General features: G+C 44.5%; 1 protein-coding gene and 1 long non-coding RNA gene across 7 annotated transcripts in view; one reads left to right on the top strand and one right to left on the bottom strand.

Annotated features, from left to right (window-relative positions):
* Positions 1-13613, bottom strand: part of PPFIBP2 (PPFIA binding protein 2) — a 210665-nt gene extending 197052 nt beyond the window's left edge. For all 6 annotated transcript variants that reach the window (XM_030560305.1, XM_030560306.1, XM_030560308.1 and 3 more), the window contains exon 1: positions 13522-13613. The gene's annotated coding sequence lies outside the window, so the exon portion shown is untranslated. The remainder of the gene's footprint in view (positions 1-13521) is intronic.
* Positions 532-20376, top strand: LOC115650398. Its single transcript, XR_004000078.1, has 3 exons — positions 532-542; positions 1490-1495; positions 20155-20376. It is a non-coding gene; the product is annotated as an uncharacterized LOC115650398 (long non-coding RNA).
* Positions 20377-21245: the final 869 nt, after the last annotated feature.

Here is a 21245-nt window from a genome sequence, read left to right as displayed (position 1 = left end):
CTTCAAACTCATATGGAAAGAAAATAATAGAAATGATTGTTCCAAGTTTTTAAGGAATCCCTGGCTTTCCCCATTATTTGATTGATTGTCGGGCAGATAGCCAATTGTCTCCTTTACGTTCCAGAAGTGATTGATTTTATTGTCTCAAGAAAATCATGACAAGATTAATTCCGGGCAATATTTTCATTTTTTGTTGTTGTGATAATTTCAATTTCTGCATTATGACCTTCAAAAATTAAACAAGCATGCCTCTCTCTCTCTCTCTACACATGCATGGAAATAGCTTATGTACCCCATGTGTTGTTTTTCTGTATTAGTATCCATGTGTAAATGACAATGCTCTGCACTGTACTACTTTTAATTTTATTTAAAAAAAATACCAGAGAAAGTACAGAAAGGAAGTCTCCAGAGAAGTCAAGAGATTGTATAAAACTGCACTAAAGGAGTTAGGCATCAATCCTGCCTAATTTATGCACCTGCTTTTAAAAAAACAGTGATGTCAAATACCTAATGCCAAAATCTGACAGACATCCCTTCTAAATGTTCTTATTCTATAAACGTTATTATTGAAACCAAAAAATTACTTGAGTTCCTCAACATAATCATAAAGAAAGAAAATACAGCCACTATTTTTACAGGACACAGAAATTATATTGTCTACTCCTTCTGTAGGCTCTACAAAAACAGTTATTTAATTCTCAGGTAATAGTTATTCTGGCACCAATGAGGATATAGGTGCACAGATAGCTAGCCAGGAATGAGAAAATGAAAGTTGCTGTTAAACTAAAAGCAGCCATATTCACTGTTATGCCAAATAAAACACAGCAACATTTGCCCCATGGCGGGGGGGGGGGGAGAGGGGGAGGGGACTGGTTCTGCGAGGTTGTCATAAACAGATGGTTAAGGGTTAATGCCTCTTTTACCTGTAAAGGGTTAAGAAGTTCACCTAGCCTAGCTAACATCTGACCAGAGGGACCAATGGGGGAACAAGATGTTTCAAAAGGAAAGAGGGAAGTTTTTTCTTTGTTTAGAGTTTCAGTTTCAGCCGGAGTGAAAAAGATGAAGGAACCAGCCTCTTATCAGAGTAGTAAGTTTTAGAAAGGAATAAATAAGTTTATTTCTTTGTAACCTGTCTTATGCAATTAGAGGTAGAATCAAATTGGGTATTTTTTTTTTGTGTAATTAAATTTGTGCCCAGGGGAACATCCTCTGTGTTTTGAATCTGTTGTCTGTGAGAGTAGCTGGTATGCTAATCTCTTTCAGAGGGTTTTCTTTTACCTTTCTTTTCTTTAATTAAAAGCCTTTTCCTTAATACTTGATTGATTTTTCCTTGTTTTTAGATCCAAGGGGATTGGATCTGGACTCACCAGGGATTGGAGGGAAAAAAGGAGGGGGGATGGTTAATTTCTCCTTGTTTTAAGATCCAAGGGATTTGGATCTGGACTCACCAGGGAATTGGTGAAGGAGTCTCTCAAGGCTACCCAGGGAGGGGAAGGTTTTGGGGGGAAAGGAAGTGATCCAGACACTGAAAATTCTGGATGGTGGCAGTGATACCAGATCTAAGCTAGTAATTAAGCTTAGAAGTGTCCATGCAGGTCCCCACATCTGTACCCTAAAGTTCAGAGTGGGGAAGGAACCTTGACAGAGGTACTGAGAAGGGGTGAAGTGTGGTCACTCACTCATGCTCAGATAGCATGGTGGTGATGATTGATATATTTATATCTACACAGAGATGAGACAGGATTAGATTAAGAGAGAGCAAAGACTGCAACACTTAGAAATCATCTGTCTTCATTTAATGGCTCAGAGGTCAGAACATCATATTGCCATAAGAGGGACTCGGATTAAAAAAATCAATTCCAGTGTCACAGTATCAGGACTCCTCTTCTGCAAAATTCCAAAACCCCTCTTCCAAGTTCATGGAATTCCATGATAGGTTTGGACATAGTGTTAAGTTGCTCTATGTCGCATAATTATACTGCCATGCAATTTTTGTCGCTTCTGATACACAGGGAGAGTTGAACGGAAATTTACTGCAGTCACACCTCCCTGTGCAGAAATCATTCAGTTGTTACAAACTAAACACATGGCTAAGCACATCCACAACACCAGGTTGGACTAGTGAAATGGGATTTACGTGGAGATATCCTTTAAAATCTCTCAAACATTCCAGTTATTGCTGAATATGATGACCCTACTTGCTTAGTGGAAAGAGATAGATGAGATCAGAATTGCAACCTGTGCTCCATGGGCTACTTTGGCTTACCTTATGAATTATATACAGCCCTATACGCCAGCACGACGGCTGAGATCAGAATAAGTGATTGTGTATCTAAAGATTGTCAACATACTTGCAGATTGGAAAGAAGGTGTTCTTAGTGAAGGACCCCAATTGTGGAATTTGTTCTCACTGGTGAACTGTCAACACTAGAGTTTATTAGCATCCAGAGCATGACACAAAGCTCATCTTTTAAATCAAATCTTGCAAAATGGGTTTAAAATTTAAGGTATTGTCTTTTCATATTTTTGAGTTATAAATGCTGACTGATTTACTTGTGTTTATAGCTGGAAGCCACTGTGATGTAACAGTGGACAACTTTCCCAAAGATTATTAACCCGTGTTCCTGGATGCTGAACATGAGCAGCGTGTGAACTGCCTGCTGAGGAAGGCAACACCCCCCTCCCCATCATGGCCACTGTCCCAGACAATCCCCGGAGTGCCGGTCCCAGCCTCCCTCAGGGCCAGGAGAGCTGGAGCAGGGCTGGAGCACTAGATACAATTTATAATGACTATTGCACTAACACAAAGCAACTCTGAAATGGAAAAAGAGGAAAGGTAGGGAGATAACAGATTTGCTTGATTTATACTCATTCCTGTAAATAATTTTAGCTCAGTTAATGTCACCTAGTTACTGCTATTGTCCCCGTGCCATATATTACGGCTTAAACACATTACTCCATCATCAGAGTTTGGTAGTTTTAAATTTAATTGAGAGTTTCACCTGTTACTACTGCAAACCCTTTGATTGGGCAGAAAAAGTAAAGTACCCAGTATGCATGGGATTTAAACTCTACACTTCTCTATCGGCTTCCAGTCAGGATACTAAGTGCTTCACAAATTTAACGCTTCTGCCAGGCAGTTAATTGAAACAAAAAGGGCTGGGGGTCCAAAATATCTAGGTCCCTTTTGACAAATACCTAAATTGGGTCAAGCCCCCAGCCAGAATCCTGGGGAAACTAAATGCACCATTCCCAAGTGCCCTTAACAGGCAGAACTGCCCCTAATCTCAAGTACTCAGACTGTGTACACACAAGGAAACCCATTTAAACAGATGTATACATATGTACAGAATGTAAATTCATATAAAGAATAAAATACTCCAATAATTTTGGCAGTTGTCCATCTAACTCCCTTCCTATCCAGAGGTGAGATTGTCCCACAGGTAATAGCTCCTGCCACACCAATTGACTGACCCCCATTCAGAATCTGGATGAGAGAGTAGCAATATAGTCTACGTGTCTCTTTGCAGGTCTGTCTCCAGTCCCAATGGAGGGGGCTTGTTTGGTCTAACCTGGAGTGCCACAACTTAACCCATTTTAGTGCTTCATCTTTATTAAGGTGTGAGTAAACAGGGCCTCACCAGAGTCTGCTCAGCATTGCTGTTGTCCCCTGCGTCATCTCTCAACACAAAGTCCTCAATCTCTATCATCTGCACACAGAGCCCTTGATCAGTGTCCTAGCTGCTTGGAAAGAGCTCTTTGCCACAAGGTATGCTTCTATGGGAGTCCACTACTCCACAAAATCCTTGGTGTTACAAGCACAATTGTGGGTAGGTAGCCTATGTAAATAAAGCTCTTTGTTACAAATCCTTACACTAGAGATTGGCAACCTTTGGCATGCAGCTCGCCAGGACATGCACCCTGGAGGGCCAGGCTGGTTTGTTTACCTGCCGCATCCGCAGGTTCGGCCAATTGCAGCTCCTACTGGCCGCGGTTCGCTGCTCCAGCCCAATGGGGGCTACGGGAAGAGGCAGCCAGCACATCCCTCGGCCTGCGCTGCTCCTCGCTGCCCCCATTGGCCTGGAGCGGAGAACCGCGGCCAGTGGGAGCCGCGATAGGTCGAACCTGCGGACGTAGCAGGTAAACAAACTGGCCCGGCCTGCCAGGGTGTACTTACCCTGGCAAGCCGCGTGCCAAAGCTTGCCGATCCCTGCCTTACACGAATGGAGGAAGTAGAGAGATTTTCTACTCTGGAGGTTCTAGCCATAGGGCATATAGAAATATTAAAAAATTAAGCCTTACATCAACCCACCACCACCTCTGAGTAATATTATCTGGTTTACAAATGGCAAACCTGAGGCACAGAACACAGATCTCCATACTGCCAGTTCTGTGGATTCCTAAATGGTTACTTCTCAAATCATCAATATAAAACAATAGGCAAGTTGATCTAGAAGTTGCATAGGCTTTGCTGATTTTGTTGTTTTTAAACAAAACTTATCTTTGCAATTAAAGCTTCTTGTGCTCATTGGCTTCTATATATCAATGAATTGCCAAATAGATTTGTAGTGCTACTGGGGAATGATTTTATAGCAAAATAAAGTGCACAACATCCACACAAACAAAGGAGAAAGAATTGCACCAAGTGTAACAAGAACACAAGAGAATGTAAATCAAAACACTGAGCTAAAAATCTATGGGAATAGTCATTTAGCTACAAGAAGTGCCTTCATTTTGTTGTTTAACATGCATCCACATAAAAGCAGGAGGAGGAGACAGGGACTACTATACTGTAAAGAGGGGAAATTATGCAGCCAAAGTCCATCAAAAACATCTTATCTCCTTAGTTGTGGGAGATCAAATAAAGTCAAAGAGCTAATCATCCAGGGAAAAATATGGTCTCAATTACTGCTTCAGGCAATGCCTCAAAATAAACGGGCAAGCTGATGTAGCATAGAAAATTTAATATACCATGGAAAGATATTGACAAGATGGAGGGAATTTAGAGAAGAGCAACAAAAAGTATTGCAGGCTGCAATTCTTGGATTTTGAGAGATTAGAAAAAAACTAAATATGTATAACTTGGCTATTCAATTATTTTGGGAAGTCAAGGATGGCAAGGGGGAGGACACGATAACATCTACAAGTATCTGAGGCCTTGGCTACACTTGGAGGTCTGCAGCGCTGGGAGTTACAGCTGTCTTCATACAGCTGTGTAGGGAAAGCGCAGCAGTGTGACCACATTTGCAGCATTTGCAGTGCTGTTGGAAATGGTGCATTATGGGCAGCTATCCCACAGAGCACCTCGTCCCATTTTGGCGCCGTGGGTTGTGGGAAGGGGACGGAAGGATGCGGGTCATTCTGCTAACTGTCTCAACCCCCCGTGATGCATCGCTTTGCATCCCAGCAGTTCCTGTTTTTCCGTCAACGTTTGGCACCATTGTGAGTCTCCCAAAGGTTTCTGTGCAGCGCGATTTCTGTGGGAAATGGAGCCCGAACTGCTGAGGAGTATGCTGACGAGTCTCGCCAGCACATCACGTTTGGCAGTGGAGCTATTCCTTAAGCTCCAAAGTGATGAGGAGTCCAACGATGATTGCGAGTCGCCTGACGCGTACGACACAACATTGCTTGTGGCTTTCACGGAAATGCTCAGCACCGTGGAACGCCGCTTTTGGGCTCGGGAAACAAGCACTGAGTGGTGGGATCACATCATCATGAAAGTCTGGGATGACGAGCAGTAGCTGCAGAACTTTCGGATGAGAAAAGCCACTTTCATGGGACTGTGTGAGGAGCTCGCCCCCACCCTGCGGCACAAGGACACGAGATTGAGAGCTACCCTGCCGGTGGAGAAGCAGGTGGCTATTGCAGTCTGGAAGCTGGCAACTCCAGACAGATACCGATCGGTAGGGAATCAGTTTGGAGTGGGAAAGTCGACCGTTAGAGTCGTTTTGATGCAAGTTTGCACGGCCATTAATCGCATCCTGATAAGAAGAACCGTGACTCTGGGGAACGTGCAGGACATTCTGGATGGCTTTGCACAATTGGGTTTCCCTAACTGTGGAGGGGTGATAGATGGGACGCATATTCCTATTCTGGCGCCACCCCACCTAGCATCCGAGCACGTTAATCGGAAGGGGTATTTCTCTATGGTTCTCCAGGCGCTTGTGGATCACCGTGGGCATTTCATTGACATTAATACAGGCTGGCCTGGAAAGGTGCATGATGCACGCATCTTTCGGAACACTGGCCTGTTCAGGAAGCTGCAAGCAGGGACTTTTTTCCCGGAAGATCATAGTAGGGGACATTGAAATGCCCATTGTGATGCTTGGAGACCCAGCTTATCCGTTAATGCCTTGGCTTATGAAACCGTATACAGGGAAGCTTGACAGGAGCAAGGACCGGTTCAACTACAGGCTGAGCCAGTGCAGAATGACTGTGGAGTGTGCTTTTGGCCGTTTAAAAGGGCGAGGGTGATCTCTGAATGGGAAGCTAGACTTGGGAGAAAGCAGCATCCCTGTGGTTATATCTGCGTGCTGTACCCTCCATAATATTTGTGAAGGGAAGGGTGAAACATTCAGTCAGGAATGGACCTCCGAGGTTCAACGCCTGGAGGCTGAATTTGCACAGCCAGAGAGCAGGAGAGAGGCCCAGCACAGGGCTACTAGAGAGGCCCAGCACAGGGCTACAAGGATTAGGGGATGCCTTGAGGGAGGAATTTGAGGCTGAAAACCAACAGGAATGTTTGGTTCCTTGCACGGGAGTGAAGTGCAGTGGTTACAATGTTAGTAGGAATCTGTTTTTCCTAAAATGATTTGCAGTGCATGTTTCTTTCCTGGGCTACAGTATCTTTCACTTTCTGCAATAATAAAGACTGTTTTCAAAGCCAAGAATTCATTTATTGAAAAGAAAATAACTTTCTTGACAGACACACAACATTTTGAGAACCTAAAAGGACAGGGCGGTGGGGTGGTGAACTGTACAGTCACAGGTTTGAATATGTCCTGTCTGGAGTGCTGTGCAATGACTGCTGCACTTCAGGATGCCTATACTGCATGGTGATGGGGGTTGAGTGTAGAGGGTAAGGGTCATAGTTCTCAGGGCTGGTTGGTGAACGTACAGATGTTGGAGGCAGCTGGTGGTGGTAAGAACCTGGATGCTGGGGAAGGGGGTTTGGAGCTGACATTGGGGCACAAGGGAAAGAGCTTTGGGACAGGGCTGGGGGCGGTGTGGTAGTGCTCTGCCTGCATGGCTACGAGTGACTGTATACACTCCGTTTGGCGCGTAAGGATGTTTATCAGCTGCTTTGCGCTTTTCTTCTTAGCCACTGCGTTTCTCTGGTGAAGCCTGCTTTCCCTTTCTTTTTTACTCTTTTTACCCTTACTTTTTACCCTTTCTTTTTTACAGTTTTTTACTCTCTCTGGCAGACTGATCCATAACTGCTTTCAGCATGTCTTCTTTGCTTTTTCGCGGTTTCTTCCAGAGGTTTTGGAGTCTCTGAGCTGCTGTTAACAAGGGCAGCTGAGAACTCAAGGTCGCTTGTGGAAAGGAAAAAGGGCAACAGTTAACAGAGGGAGCATTGTTTATATCTCAGACAGTTATTCCCATACAGTGAAGGAGTTTACAGTCTTCACTTTAGCATAATTTTCCCATACCAAAGAGAGGACACATAACCCACAGGAGCCCCGAAATGGTGAGTAGGGGGGACTGATTGCTTCAGGGCTGTGCTAGGATTTCTGTGCATCAGAGAAAGCAAACAGCTGTAGGGGGCACCTACACTGAACACTCTCCCAACATTTTCACAGGAGTTAATCCTGGAAGATATCTCGCTGCTGCGGGTCACCTGGGAAGAGCGGGAGGGTCTTCTGCAGCAATGCGGATTCCGCCCTGGCCCCTATGCAGCTTGCCTGTGTGCAGCAATGGTCCCCCCACCCCTCGCGGCACAGTGGCGCGGACGCGTTAGCCTGACTGGGACAAGGACCACAGTGGCTCTCCCTATAAACTTGTGCCAGCGCACTGCCCACGCTCTGGCTGAAACTTTTCAAGAGATTACCGAGGCCGATTACCGCAACGTGACAGACCACATCAATGGGCTATTCCACATCTAGGCATGCATGCATGCAGCCCTAACCCTCCCTCCTCTCCCGAAACATTTCCATCCTGAAAATAAAAGCCGCTTACCGGGAACCCGCTCCTCTGCTTGTCCTTCACCAAGTACCGGCTGCTGCGACTGGCTACCTTCCTCCTGGCTTGAGAAGAGCTCCTGGCTGCATGCCTCCTGGGACGCCGGGGTGTCTCCCCCAACCCCAGTATCCTCACTCTCGGTTTCCTCCTCCTCCTCCCCCTACCCCTCCCGCCCCCGCTCTGAAGTGTCCATCACAGTCCTCGGATTGGCGGTGGGGTCACCCCCAAGTATCGCGTCTAGCTCTTTGTAAAAACGGCAGGTTGTGGGAGCAGAACCAGAGTGGCGGTTTCCCTCATGGGCTTTGCAATAGGCACTTCGCAGCGCCTTCACTTTAATCCTGCACTGCACTGTGTCCCGGTCATGGCCCCTTTCCAGCATGGCCCTTGAGATCCGCCCATAGGTATCGTAATTCCTATGGCCGGAGAGCAGCTGTGACTGCACAGTTTCCTCACCCCAAACACTGATGAGGTCCAGCAACTCGCCATTGCTCCAGGCTGGGGCTTGTTTGGCGCGTTAAGGCATGGTCACCTGGAAAGATTCACTGACTGCACTCCACACCTGGCTGAGCAAACAGGAAGGGGATTTTTAAAATTCCTGGGGCATTTAAAGGGCGGGTACCCTGAGGCCAGGGCAGTAGAGTTTGAACTGATGAGCAGAGTTGCTGAGCAGGCATTCTGGGATACCTCCGAATACCTCTGGAGGCCAATAACAGCGCTTTTGGTGACCACACTGGCGGAGCAGCGCTGCATCACCAGCGCTGCAATCGTTATTCCCCAGGCAGAAGTGGAGTACATGCAGCGCTGTAGCCAGGGAGAAACAGCGCTGTATGTGCCTTGCAAGTGTGAATGGTGAGTAAGTTGCAGCGTTGTAAAGCCACCACCAGCGCTGCAACTCTCCAATGTAGCCAAGGCCTGAATGGTGTAACCCCTTTTGTGTGATGTCTCTGGAAGTCATTTTTGAAGCCTTTTATCTTTCCCGCAAATTGTGAGCATCACAGGTTGTTTTGTATCCTAGTGCATTTACTTTCCAAGTTACCATTTTGTAACTTTAGAAAATACAGAGAGGCCTTGTGTGATAAACTGCATTTAATGAGAATGTGCTTATGTTTATACTGTTGTGATCCTTCATACAGCTTGTCACACATGTGGTGGACCTCATCCAATGCACTAAATACCCCAATAACAACTGTGTGGGTGAAAGAACTCAATCACTACTCTCTCTCAAATGAACTCACACTGAAAAATAATAAAAGACAAGAACACTATCACCTGTGAGGAAGCACTTTTCACAAAACAATTACTCCATATCTCACCTCGCAGTCCTTGTCCTCAAAGGAAACCTGCACAACACCTTCAAAAGAGGAGTCTGAGATCTTGCTAGACATTAGATACTCATGGTTTAATAATGGCACTGATTTAAGGCTTATTACAATAATCTGTATCCCACTAACCCCGTTCTTTTGTCTTATGACTGAAGAGGTGTTAATGGGCCACTTCACCTTGAATGGTCCCTTAGAATATGTGTTAATGATTTATGCAAAACAATATATGACACCTTGTATTTAGCTGTGACACTCCCTGTACCTTTCCCAGACATGAAGAAGAGCTGTGTCTAGCTTGAAAGTTTGTCTCCTTCACCAACAGAAGTTCTTAATAAAGATATTACCTCACCCACCTGGCATGTGGGAATGTATTTTTACAATAAAGAAAACCTTTAAAATATAGGAAAATACTATCATCTCTATTTGGATAAATACTGAATGCTCTCAATTATATTTAAATACTTAAAACAGACATTTAAAAGGAGGTGATGGTTGTAGACCCTGAATCTTGTAAACTGATTAATACCCAAGCCTAGGAGAGCCCCACTGCAATGAGGCTTCATGTAAAAACAGGGCTATGCCTGCACAGATCAGCAGAATCAGGGACTTCACTTGTTTGAAACAAACAGATGGATGGCTTGGAAACATTTTCCCACTTTGCGCAAGGGTCTCATTTAATTTGTAATTTGAATGATGTTACTCCTCTGCCAAGCAACTTCTCCTGCTCCAGTGGGACTCTGAGCTATACCCATACAGTTTCATCATTCCAGCCTAAGCTGTGTACAGGTGAAAAGCAACAGTGGCTTCTTCCCAAGTGGAATGTCTGACACTCAATTTAGGAAGCAACTCAAGGCCAGTGGAACCTCTCCTCACCCTAACCTACTATAAACACAGACATCTGATAAAATGGTCTTGCTCTCTGGATGTGTGAAAGCTTTCATAAGCCACTAACTACATCATATTTAAGTAGACATACTAAACTGTCACACACTTTTCCCTTCCTTCTCACATCACTGTCACCATAAGGTTTGTATTTAAACAGGTTTTTCCTTTATGAAAGGCAGCATCACTAGTGGTTAAAGCATACTAAGAGTTGTGGGTTCTAATCCTGTCTCTGCCACTGAAACGCTGTACATCGTTGGACATGTCACTTCACCTCTCATTATTATTTATTAGCATTGCAGTAGAGTCCTGCAAATCCTCAGATATCCATAGACCACTTTTGCAGATCACGGATTGGATGCGGATACAAATTTTATATCCATGCTGGGCTCTAGCTAAAGGCCCCAATCAAGACCAGGACCTCAATGTGCTGGTCACTGCCAAAACATCCTAAGAGAAACGCCTGTCCTGAAAAGTTTGCAACCTAAGCTAAGGGGCTGTCTACATGGGGACACTCAGGAGACCTAAGACAAATTAACTAAAGGTATGAAGTTAAAGCATATTAAATCCCTGTGTGGATGCTCATTGCGAAGTAAAGTTGTTGCTGTTTGCTTTATTATCTGGGGATTAAGTGGCAGAGTCAGAAAGAGAAGCCCCGTTTTTCCTGATTCACCTGCAAAATGGGGGCAAAACCTAAATTACAGGGATACTGTGATGCTTTACTCTAACAACAGCAAATTCAGTTCAAGAACTCTACCCTAAGTTTCATCCTGCAGCCTGACACAACTTCTGTCTTCTCAGGTCATCAGGCCTGTGTTATTGTGGGCTTTAGGATATTGAATTCAGATACTGATAATATTGGCCTCTCCTCACTTCTAAATTAACTCCTCAATGCCTTTTGATTTCAATGTGCTTCTTAAAGTTATGTTTACTGTTGGCCCTGTAAACAGTACTTCCCATCCCATCCACTCTGTCCTCTTTTAAAAGTTTCAGAATCAAGCTGTTCTGCTGTCAGCTGGTATATACACATAACACACACAATTATTTACCGCGACTTCTTAATACCAAAAGAAAAATGAGAAGAGAAGAAAGTTTCCCTAAAAAGACCACAAGCAGGAACTGAATGCAATGCAAGAACCTTATCAGGTTATTATAGTGGGTTTTCTAATGCAAATCTCACACCACAGACCAATTAATATTTTTATTAAAGCTAATATTAAAATTATCTAATACACAGGTTAAGGAAAGAGTGTCTTACTAAACTTGATATTAATCATTAGCTACCCAGACACCCATATCCACTAGTTTGCCTAATATATTTTCTCCTACCATTTTAAAAATCCTATGACTGCAAAACTGACCAAAATGGACTGTGAATTTGATAGAGCCCTAAGCAAAGTCAACACTCATGAAAATAAGAGATCATTTGACATACCCAATACTCTTGCTTCCCATATATTCCCAGGTTGCAAACATATGTAGATGTACCCTAACACACAAGTTCTACAGCGCTGCAGCTACACTGCTATAGTGTAGACACTTGCTACAGTGACAGAGCATTTTTTCCACCACTATAGTAAATCTACCCCCTTGAGAGACATCACCTAGGTCCCTGGAAGAATTCTTAAGTCAACTTGGCAGTGTCTATATCGGGGCTTATGTCGGCTTAACTATATGACCTCCATGATTTATGCAGGGGCAAGTGTGGCTGACCCCAGGGCCACCCCAGCAGCTGGCTCCAGGACAGCTACTCAAGTGGCCCCGGGACAGCCACACCAGACGCTGCTCTGGTGGCCCCCAGCCGGAGCAGCCACGGTCCGCAGGCCCTGGCAGCTACTGCCACTGGGCCTGGGTGCCCCCCCACCCTGCCAGATCCCTGCAAGATTTCATTACAGGTGTTATTAGTATAAGCCATGGACAAGTCACAGGCTGTGAATTTTTGTTTATTGCCCATGACCTGTACATGACTTTTACTAAAAATTCTGGTGACTAAATCATAACCTTATCTATGAGTGATGTAGCTAGATCAACCTAATTTTTAGGTGTAGATGAGGCCTTAGAAACAACAAAAGTCAAGCTCCTGAGGGCTTAGAATTGATCTACTTTTGTGTGGTGAAAAAATAATCCATAATAATATGTTATCTGCCATTGTTCCATACATGATGTCTGTCCTCTTAGCTATTTTATTCCCTTTGGTAACTTATTTTCTGAATTAGTTATTGGATAAACACTTCCACGCCACATTACATAAAGTATACTTGAATCCAGATTTCTTTCACTCTTGCAGTGATGAGAATGAACAACCAAACAAACAAAGCAGGACTGAATGCTGAAGGCACAGCAGTATTACGAATTGCAGTTCATGTAACAATATGCACATTCCTCTCTTCCACTTAAATAAGTTTGGTTGCAACAGGATGTACTCAATGACAGCACATACTCTGAATCAACAGCCTTATGTCAATAAACTAGTTTATTAACCCACCAATGTAAATTCCGTTTTAAAGCCTTCTTAACCCAACAAGAATAAACATGTATAAGAGAGTCTCTTCATGAGTCATTTTCATTTAAAAGTAATGTCTCAATATTACTGGCGAAAGAATAAAAGTCCCTATAATGCAAGGAAACAAAACAAAAAAGGAAGCGAGAAGCCCAGCTTTGCACTTAGTTTACAGACACTCATATGACTGAAGGGATTTTTAAAACTCTTGCACACGTCTAACAAAATACTTACAGCACCTTAAAATAATTAACACATACATCCAAGAACAGCCTGTGAGATGGGTGTTTACACAGAAGGGAAACTGAGCCAGGGAAGGCTGGATTACTGCCGGCTCTGTTACACTGCAGTGAGTCACCCCGTTCTAGCACCAGTGTTTAAACTGAGAGCAGCCCTGGGCTCATGGAGCAGAGAAGTGAGGTGCCCAGGACACAGAGCCAGTCAGTGGCAGAGGCTGGGGTAGGGCAGCGCAGCGGTCTGGGCTCCAGCTGCCCCTCAGCCTTGTCACACGCAGCCCCAGGCTTGCTCAGGGCACAGCGGGCAAGAGAACCGCTAAGGGTGTCTCGGAGGAGCCCCCAGCCCAGCCCAGCCCGTCCCCAGCCGCCCCCCGGGGTGAGCCCGCACTGGCCGAGTTACCGTTTGTTGGCGGGGCACAGCACAGACTTTCTCCCTCCCGCCCAGGCAGGCGCAGGGCTGCCCGGCGGCACCGACCTGGGCGGCCCGGTTCCCCTCGGCGTGGCGCCCAGTGGCGCGCGCTCTGCCCGGCCGGCGCAGCTGCGCGGGCGCTTTGCTCGCTCTCCGGGCTGGAGGAGACTCGCGCGCACCGGCCGCCCCTGGCCGCGCACCGGCCCCTGCTCCCCGCTGCCTAGGGCGAGTGGAGTCTGGCTGCCCGAGTCCGAGCTCCAGCGCCATTGGTTCTGGGGACGGGACCGGCAGGCAGCGATTGTTCCCACGTGATTTGCAGTGGCAGCGGAGGGAGAGAGGGGAAGGCGGTGCGGGGCGCTGGCTCGGGGCAGGTATTCCCCGGGGCGCGGGCACACGGGAGAAGGGCTCAGAGCAGTCCCGGGGTCACTGGCTGCACACGGGGGCAGTTGTAGCAACACTTGCAGGGCCCAAGGGGAGACCCGGGCAGGTGGCGCTTCTTTCCCGTTCAGTAGCTACATTCGGGTGCAAACTTTCCACGCTTCTCACTACAAAGTATTTGGTTTAACAGGCTTTCGTGGGTGCAGTAAAATGCCAACACGTAGGAGGGCCGGCTTTAGGCTTATTCCACCAATTCCCTCGAATCGGCCCGTGCCCAGTGAGAATCCCTTTCCTGGCTAGAGGCGCCTTTTTTATTTTTACTCACCCAGAGGTGCTCCAAGTCTTCGGCAGCACTTCGACGGTGAGTACTTCACTTGCTCCAGGTCTTAGGCGGCACTTCGGTGGTGGGTCCTTCAATGACGCTGAAGACCTGGAGTGAGTGAATGACCCGCCACTGAAGACTCGGAGCACCGCTTGGTGAGTACAAGCTCCATGTGTTTTTTTTTAAGTCATCCTTGAAGGGGCCTCGTCGAAACTGTTCGAATTGGGCTCCGCACTTCCTAAAGCCGGCTCTGACACGTAGGTTTCATCTACACCCAGAGCTGTACCTCTCTAGTGGTGTAGTTAACGCGGTGCAAGCCCCTTAGCGTGGCTGCGGTTGTACTGGTCTAAAAGTGAAAACAGTGGTGTAGCTTACTTCCAGACAGGAAGGGTAATAAACTACATCAATTTAAGCACTTTTAGACTGGTTATAATTGCATCCATGCTGGGGGTTGTACCAGTATAACTATAAAAGTAAAATATCGCCCCCAACCAAAATATTTATACCAGGGTTTGGTTACAAAGGGATGGCAGGAATCTGGACATACTGTGAGCTCTGCTGTTGACTCCCTGTGTGACAATGGACAAGTTGTGATCATTGCTACTCTGTGCCTCAGTTTCCTTGTCTGTAAAATGGGTTCATTAAGACTTTCTGTATCTCTCAGCAGTGTGTTGAGCCTTAACTCATTAATATTGGTAAAGTTTATCTATCTAGGTATCTAAATGGGCTTCCTTACTAGTGCCTTTTGTCCTGATTCCTTAATGAGCTCTGTAGCCCTCTCTTTGCAGGATCAGAGCCTTAGTGATTTGAGCCTTTGAGTGGAAGGTGATGCAGAAATGCACTGTATGGAAAAGATTTTCAAAAGCACAAATAGCTATTTAGCACCCAATTCTCCACTGCTATTTATGCCTTTGCAAATATCCCCACTACGTTATTGCTGAAATGGAATAATAAATTTAATAATTTGGAAGAACATTGTTATCAAACAAATATTTGTTGAGGTGATATTTCTTGTTGCAATACTACTATTCTGTACCAACAATTTTCCAGGAGTAACTAAACTATGGCTATAAACTTTTGATCCAGAAAAAAAAACTGGACTGTTTGTCTCCAGAGATATAGAAACAAAGTAAGGCCCGGTCAGCACTTAAAAAGTTTTACTTGTATAACTTATTGGTTAGGAGGGTGATTTTTTTTACCAACATATTTATGCTAGTAGCAGGTTATACTTGTATAAAGGTGATTTATGTCAGTATTTTTACCAACATATTTATGCTAGTACAAGCCCTGGGTTAGACCAAGGTTATACTGGTATAAAGGTGACTTATATTAGTATTGCTTATTTTGGTTTCTAATGCAATAATTTTCCCACTTAGGATTGTTTCTGAGCCTCATATAAAATATGATAAGATCAAGCCTTTAGTGTTTACTGACCGTGTCCCTTTCATGCAGGTTGCTGATCCAGAGACTGATGACAATATCTATTGTCTTGTTTTTTGTCACCCAAATAGGTCACTGAGCATGCATGTCACCGACACAGCTCCTTCAAAAAGATGAAAAATACAGCTTCCATGTGGTGAGTGTGTCTGTTATGTTATTTTTCTAAGAAGATGATTAAATGACAGTGGGCAATTAGCAGAAAATACAACAAGAAGTGTTAAGTAGTTGTAATGTGCATAATGTAATTAAAAACAAATTTCAGTTAGTCTGTACTACAAAATCATATTTGAACTACTGAAGTATATTGACTGCCTCAGATTATATCTCGCATCCATTTGAATGGTCTCAAATATTTAAAGTTATGTTTCCACATAATTCTAATTACTACTTCTTATCTGTCATTTTAAGAATTCTTTCCAGTCAGCGTAAAACACTGCTGTGCTTGGAAAACCAAAAGATTTAATGGTTTTGTTTGGTGTTTTGTTCCTTGTTAATCATCTAACATAGCCCAATTCTGCAAACGTTTATGCATGAGCTTAAAATTTAGTTAAGCTCATGCATTAGTGTTTGCACGCTAGGAGCCATAAAGCACATACCAGGGCAAAGAACTGGAGTTGACTGGTAGAAGGAAACTGTCCAGTATGGGAGAGGGAGCAAAGAGGGAGTGAGGTTAAATATCTCTAACATGCTAGCAACTAAGTAAAATTGGCCAGAACCCACAGATCTTGCACTGATTTTGACTTGCTTTTGAACCTGATTCTCATCTTTCCTACTGCTGGCTTCTCTAGATTCCTCTCAGCTCAGCCGCCCTGTTAACTCTGAGGTTTCCTTTCAAGCAGGTTTTAAGTTGACTAAATCACATGGGGGGCTGCAGAGTTGGCCAAATAAAATAAAATACAGTTCTGATATGGATGTGAAGCAGATGGATTGCTGGTGAGCACTAAATGGCCTAAGGAGCATTTCAAATATAATTAAGTTAGGTGTTTACCCTAAAATATAGTGATGAACTAACAAAATACCACAACTGTGCAATACTGAAACCAGTCACTTTCCCAGACCTCTTTAAGCCCTGCTCTCAAATCCTGGCCCCTCAGGTCATGTCTACAGTAGGAAAATATGTCATGTTAGAAAAAATGTTTATTAACATGTTTTAATTAACATGATGTTAAATATGATTTTGCCTTATATGTGTATAAGGACAATCATATTTAAAAATCTTGGGTAACTGTGATCGATCCATTTGTCGCAGACAGTTAACACACTTTTAAACACTACTTGTTCCTGACTACATTAGGGCAAAGTCATGTTTTATGTCATGTTCATTAAAACATGTTAGTTAAAAATTTTCTAGCATGACTCTCCCCCAGGGTAGGCATAGAGAAACTGTTTCTCTCTCTCTCAGCTGTCCTGAATCCCTGCACTCTTTCTGTTTGGCTAATTACCATTCCAGTAATCCCTCCATAATTCACTAAGAATAGCTTGTTTCTTTTCTACAGCAGTGGAGATACACTGCGTCACAAAGACAGTGCTGTATTAGAACTCTGCTTCTTTCTGATAACAATTAACTTTATTCAGAGACAGTAGAACCTTGCTTCTCAGAGTAAGCCTATGCAAAAACAAGGCAGGAAACCCAAAAATAGTGATTCTGTCACACTGTTTTTTGTCTGAGTTTTAGTGACAATTTTTCCCCCTGCCATTTCTCGATGCTGTAGGACTATAGGATCAGATTAGACCTGAGCAAACTATGGTTTTAAATTGGATTTGGATGTTAGCAAGAATAATTGGCTCTAAGCATGTGACCAAAAGGAATGAATTCAGGAGAAAGAAGGATTGTTTGTGCCTTTTGGAATACTGGTGTTATCTTATTTAAGGCTTGAGAAATAAAGAAAAACTGGTTAATAGGGCACCAGGTGCAGTAAATAATTGGTTAGAAATGCTTAGTCCAAAAAATATGTGAAAGTCTTATAAAGGAAAAAACATTGAAGAAAGCAGAGTGCAGCCCTAAACTCCTTCAGCTGACTGCAGCTAAGGTTCAATAACCAGCAATGACATCACTTGTTTATTATAGTGTATAAAAACAAGTTTTTTTTAAGGGGTTCTTTGTCAGAGCTTTTCCTTACACCTCCAGAGTCTTGCAATGTACTTCCCTGGCCTGAACTTAAGTATTTTGGCCAATGCTTACAATTGTATGGTGTCTAGGGTATAGAATATGAGTGGGGGGTATGCTTATACTGTATTTGTATTTTCGATGTAACCAACACTAAGTGGTCTTTGGGCTAATAAAGAGATGCTTGTGTGGAAACTGAGTCATGGAGAACCTTATTAATGTTATTGGGAAATGATTTCCAGCAGAAGTATTCGAATGTTGTTTGTGACTTCCCAGGTGTTCAGCGTCAGTGTAGACATACCCATAGTGTCTGATTAGAAGAGGTAGCCTGGTACCCTGTCCCTCTTTGAACAGGCTTTTTTATGGCCAAAGCATGCCCAGTTTGAAAATCTACTCACAACAGCTCCTTCAATTCTGTGGGCGCCCTGCATACAGTCTAAGCAAACCTCCCTGAGGCCTGCAGGGAGCAGGGCTGAGAGTTGTTCCACTACATTGTAGGCCATCTGCTAAAACCTTCCTTGCCAAGTCCTTGGCAAGACTTTTTCCCCTCTGCAGAAGAATGACCACAATAAACACAAACCCCCACAAAACTGGTGGAGTTAATGTGAAATATCCTGGATGAAAACTCAAATGGGTATATTTTGTTCCTATACTAAAGGATACCTGCAGTTTACTTCTGAATTTTATGAGAAAGAGGAAAGGATCGGGAACAGATCCTTGATATTAAAACTCAAAATAATTCTTGTAAAATTTATTCTTCAGTGTATACTGAACATTCTGCAGCAGCAGTGTATTTTAATGTCTGCCATAGCATTCATCTTTAATCAATCTCCCCTCTGAAAACAACTGTGTCCTGTGACTGAAATGATCCTTGTAGGTCTTCTCTAGTACAATAATGCCATGAATGCACAAGAACAGAAATAACTTTTAAATATTTTTAAAAGGCATTCAGTAATTCATCTGTAAACTTTGTGCAGCATTATCAAATGTAATGTGTAAACCAGTACAGCCATTGAGCAGGCTGTCTAAATCCAACTAATTTTTGAGACAGCTATAGCTCTAACGTTAGGGAAGAATAATAATGGCAAGCAAATAGCTCCACCTAGTGTTCAGTATCTTTCTTAGTTCTCTTTTTTATCAATTTCCCACTAGAGGGCTCCTGTTATCTCATATCTTAACTGATGATTGCACACCTGAAAAGTGTTAAATAACTTTTCATAAGCAATAAATAACTTTCTATAAGCAATTACAGTTACTTTGTAAGAGTCAATAAGGTAGTGTATAAAGGTGAATATTTGAATTTATCACAGATTTGATATAACTTAAAAAGACCTACTGGAAAATAATAAATAATATCACCCACTTATTACCTCTCTGTCCTTTCCCATGGCCAAAAAAGAATGTGAATCCTCCCCTCCCCCTTCACTTAAATGTTAAAAAAACAGTCCCTACATCCTCCAAAAACGTCTGTGGATCCTTATATCACACAGTGTCTTAAACAACTTCGGCAGTCTCCCTTCCTGGAGATGGGACTGGACAACTTAGTTGAAATTGCCCTGTTCTGTTCATTCCTCTGAAGCACCTGGCACTAGCCACTCTCAGAGAGAGAATGCTGGACTAAGTGGACCATTGGTCTGACACAGTATGGCCATTCTTACATAATTGCAGTTAAGTCAGTCGCTTTCGCACTTAAAACAAAAAGAGAAAATCTTCCACATTTGGCTATAATTTACATTAGTCCACATAAAAACGGGACCTGATAATGTTCACAGACTCTGTAATATTTTTTCCAGATCTCTTCACATTCACACCTAGACATTAAGCAAAGTTCTTACAGGTGGCATATAAACCTTTTGATTACCTTTTAATTCTAACATCCACACTGAGACTTCAGTCCAGATGTTTGTATTACTGGCAGTGTGTTCTGGTAAATACCATTTATTTTTCTAGGTAGCTTCTCAAGGAGCTCATTTGCTTTGGCTTGTTGCATCCACAGATGGTTTAATACTGCATAACTCACTGCTTCTCTCTTTCTGTACTTCTGTAATTATGACACATCTGAGGTCAATTTTCTTGATAGGATATCCTGGCTCTGATGTTTGTCTTCATAGAAGTACATATCTGAGTATGTCTATGCTGAAAAGAAAAACCGATGGTACTGAATCTCAGAGTCTGGGTCATTTGACTCAGGCTTCCGGGGTTCAGTCTGTAGGACTAAAAATAGCAGAGTAGACATTCAGGCTTAGACCAGAGTCTGGGCTCCTAGGCCCTTACCCTTCACGGGGTTTCAGAGCACAGGTTCCACACATTGCTATTTTTAGCCCTGCAGTCCAAGCCTTGCAGCCCTGAGTCAGTTGACCCAAACCCTGAGACTCAGGCCTGGTCTACACTGGGGAGACAGGAATAGGGAGATCAATCTAAGTTGCGCAACTTCAGCTATGTGAATAGTGTAGCTGAAGTCGATGTACTTAGATCTACTCACCACAGTGTCTTCACTGTGGTGAATCAATGGCTGATGCCCCCCTGTCTACTCTGCCTGTGCCTCATGCGTCGTTGGAGTACAGGAGTCGACGGGAGAGCGCTCAGAGGTCAATATATCGCGTCTAGACTAGGTGCAATAAATTGACCCCGCTGGATCGATCGCTGCCCACCGATCCAGTGAGTAGTATAGACATACCCTCAGTGCTGCAGGTTTTTCTTTGCAGTGTAGATGTACCCGTTTAGACCCACTGTGCTCTCCTGTTTAGTTATTCCATCTGTTTTCTATTTTGTCCAGGGGTTTGGCACCCTACGGCATGCATGCCAACTTTGGTACACAAGCCGATTTTTCCAGGCACGCGGTTGCGAGCCAGGGTCCCAGCCGCCGGCCCTGCTCAGCGCACAGCTGACTAAGTGAACAGAACCCCAGGCCAGCAGAGGCTAAGTGGGGCCAGCAGTCGGGACCCCAGACCAGCGGCAGGCGCGCCCCCCAGGTTCCTCCTCACTGCGCTTAGGTTCTGCGGCTACCAGGAGTGTGAGCTGCTGGGGTGCAGGGCCCTGAGCCTGCTGCAGGAGGGGCAGTGGCTCACACTTCTGGGAGCTGCAGAGCCCGAGCACAGTGAGGGGGGAGCCAGGGCACACAGGGACCTCCACTCGCATGCATCTGCTGCAGAAGCCACCCCCGGGGGAGCACCAGGCCACAGCCCAGGCAGGCACACCCCCCGGCTCACACCTCACCGTGCTCTGGTTCTGCAGCTCCTGGGAGTGTGAGCTGCCGCTGCCCCTCTCACAGCTCCCCTACTCCACTGCCTCAGCACTCCACATGGAGTTTTGGTTGGGGCAGTCAGGGGACAGGTAGGTGGTAGGGTCCTAGGGGGGTATTTAGGGTGGGGGGATGTCTCGGGAGGGGGCAGTCAGGGGACAAGGAGCAGGGAGGCTTAGGTAGGGGGTGTGGTTTCGGGGAGCAGCCCCTGGGGTCTATAAAGGCTC

This window comes from Gopherus evgoodei, chromosome 4 (genome assembly GCF_007399415.2).
Source record: "Gopherus evgoodei ecotype Sinaloan lineage chromosome 4, rGopEvg1_v1.p, whole genome shotgun sequence".
Taxonomy (NCBI): Eukaryota; Metazoa; Chordata; order Testudines; family Testudinidae; genus Gopherus; species Gopherus evgoodei.
The sequence above is the reverse complement of the archived record's forward strand: the minus strand, read 5'-3'. Positions and strand labels throughout refer to the sequence as shown.